General features: G+C 41.2%; 1 non-coding gene across 1 annotated transcript; it reads right to left on the minus strand.

The window, feature by feature from the left end:
• Nucleotides 1-2,793: 2,793 nt before the first annotated feature.
• LOC132647715 (small nucleolar RNA SNORD109A) lies at nt 2,794-2,858 on the minus strand. The gene has a single exon (XR_009586059.1). It is a non-coding gene; the product is annotated as a small nucleolar RNA SNORD109A (small nucleolar RNA).
• Between the last annotated feature and the right edge of the window lie 359 nt (nt 2,859-3,217).

A 3,217-nucleotide genomic window follows, 5' to 3' on the forward strand; every position in this document is an offset into this window, starting at 1 on the left:
CTTGCATATATACCACAGGCAAACCAAGGAGACCAAAACCAGAAGGCCTGCTAACACTCCCATGCCCGCCCATTCCTTCAGATGGTTCATTGCTGCAGCAATCCATGTTGATAATCCTGTGGCTAGTCCTGCGTCCACTCTGGTAGAATTTACTGTGACAATGGCCACTCTCAGCTGCTCCATCGTAGTATCGAATTCTCCAGTCCAATTATCTAAAATATAGCTCGACAATTGTTTAGACAGATTTGCAGCACAGGAAAAATTCTCATGTTGTATGCTAGTGACACAAAGTCCAGCATACTTTCATTGACAGCCAGGTTGAGCGATTTGCCATAGGGTATCTATTTGCTCCTACAAGAGGTCAATCCTCTGATTGAACACCATCAAGCTTCCTTTTAGTTGAGCATTAATTCCTTTATGTACAACAAAGGCATGAGCTACATTGGCTTAATGATTATTCAGGGTCTGAACTGACAGACTACAATAAGAAAGGAGAGGAGATCCTCCCCTATTAGTGGACTTGGGGAGTGGCATGCAAGCAGAGGGAGGAGGGAGGGTGGGATTGGGAGGAGAGGAGGGAGGGGCTAATGGGGGGATGCAGAATGAATAAAGTGTAATTGATGAAAAATTTAAGAAAAAAGGAAAAAAAATAATTTAATAACCTTAAATGAATTTCAAAATTGGAGGAAAACATGGAGTTAGTCAATTGGCATGGAGCACGTCTCGCCCCTGGGGGCAATGGTCTCCTGAACTTACTCAGACCTCGGACACCACCACTGCTAGTTCTAGAACTGACGCAGGATGTTCCAACGAGGGGTTAAGGCTTCTCATAATATTTCCTATAAGCCCACACCTGTTTGTCTATATCCCCCATTTTTATTCATTATTAGCCAGATAGAGTCAAGTAATTGTGGTAATGATACTTGCTTTTTTGCCCAATGCTGGAATGCTAGTAAATTTAGGTATGCCCTGGTTACTCGCATGCCTCGCTGGGTGCCTGTGCCCATTGATGCCCCTCACGCTATGACTCTCTTCAGACAGAAAAGGGATCTTGGAACTACAGCCACCATTGTTACTACCATCTCATTGACAGCTGTTGGAGCTACCACCAGGGCATTAGCCATGAGTCATACTGTACAGTATGGTCATTCTTAACTCCTGGTTTCTCAAAGTCAAAATGAACAAGTTGCACAGAGGTGAAAGTCAATAAGCCCTATGGTATCTTTGAGATTTCAGGGTGTCATTGAAATTTGTCCTCTGTGCATGGAATTCTCTCATGTTTATCCAACAGAGTGTTCCATAATTGACTTTAGATTTCTTCCCTGCCATGCAACCTCATCTTGGAAGAGAGGGGAATCCAAAGGTGCCTTTTTGTCTATATGTATGTTACCATGTATCGATTCATGGAACTCAAGTATTCCACTTGGAAGAGCGTTGGAATCATCTACCATGCTTCAGGTTAAATCTGATGAAAAGAAGATGTTTTCTACTCACTAACTGACTAGCCCGTGGTCAAATACTCATGGGTTGCTTTTTATCGAGTATGTTGTACTACAAATCTGAGATTACATGATGTCCTTGATTGGATATTCAAGCGTCAACCATAGCTTTAGAAATTGTGTATCCAGCAAGTGTTACCAAAAGTCCTATGCTCCTGCTTCCTAAAAGTCTGTTAGTAGTAAGATATATATATATATATATATATATATATGTATATATATATATATATATATGTGTGTGTGTGTGTGTGTGTGTGTGTGTGTGTGTGTGTCAGTTCTGAATTAATTATGTTCATCATGAGGATATTAAGAAGATTCAGTGTGTAGTTCGTTCTTGTTTCATTGGAGAGTTAGCGTGTCTGCTCCATTATCAGGACTGTGGGTCTACCAGCTAGCAACATGTTCTTTAGAAATATCTTTCCTTGTTTTTTAAAGGAATAGTTGTTTTCATAGATCTTGGGTAACATGGAAATTTTGTTAGAAGAGATGATGTGCATCTGTGTGAGAGCTGCAATAAGAGGAAGAATGTACACAGGTGGAAAACAGAAACAACAACAAGAAATAACAGAAAGCAAAGCCCAAATGTCATTTCCATGATGGATCAACTGAGATGGTTTCCATGCGAGAGAGAGAGATAGGTAAACACAACATGCTCTGGAAGATTTTGGCAGCTAAGACATAATTGAATAACACCAATAAAACTAGGGAATGTCTCAAACATGTGCCCTGGCTTATCACCTAGCCATTATTATCTAGAATTTACCCAGCCTCCAACAGGAAAGACCATTTCAATTTTCCCTCTATCTAAATTGAATGATCCTGGAATTATTTGTTATACGTCAGCCTTTACACAACTTTGGGTAAAGGGCGAGGGCAGTCATTGTCCTCCAATATTCTTGGGACTACTGGCATGAGCCATAAAAGCCGCTCCTGACACTTTACCACATATGTGCAAGGGTACATCGACCGAGACTAGGAATGAGCACCACGTTCGAATTCATCAGTTCTTAGATATTTTTTGAGTATATCATTTGCACCTACAGTCATCTCTACCTGATATATGTGCCTACTCCTATAGTAAAGGCTGTCTCCCTATCACTTGGAATCATTTCAATCTCTTTGAAAATAGAAAGCAATGAAGAAAGTATCAAACCAAGTATGGGTACTGTTATGAGGCCTTTTTCGAAAAATCTCAGAATCTGATGCCAAACTGCACAGTTCTCATCCTCTTTGAAGAGGAAGAGTGCCAGGCAGGCTCTGAAATCCTCATGGGTCTCACGAGGTCCTCATATCTGGACCTCAGATCACATCTGCTCAAGTCAGTCAACGTCCTCAGATACCTGTTGTCATCATAGATCCAGAAAGGCCTTCGCTCAACACATGAGTTTTCACCTACCAAGTGAAACCCCAGAGAGCTAGACTCCTGGGCCTTGACAAGGAAGTTCAAAACTGTGCAGGAGGCATGTAGCTCATTCTGTCAAAGGTGGTGGGGAAACACAGTGACAGGATTGAAGAGCCTTTCCCCTCTGACACCATATGAGAAAAATAGAGGTCAAAACATTGCATTTGGTCGGTGTCACTGGCCCCAAGTCGGGTAGCTGTGAATGTTCCCTGAAATTATGTACTTAATCTTTACAACAGAGATTTTGGTAAGAATAGAGAAAACATTCAAGTAAGCAAAATGACTTTGTTCCTATCTAGATAAGATTTTGTCAACA

The sequence above is a fragment of the Meriones unguiculatus genome, chromosome 14 (assembly GCF_030254825.1).
Source record: "Meriones unguiculatus strain TT.TT164.6M chromosome 14, Bangor_MerUng_6.1, whole genome shotgun sequence".
NCBI lineage: Eukaryota > Metazoa > Chordata > Mammalia > Rodentia > Muridae > Meriones > Meriones unguiculatus.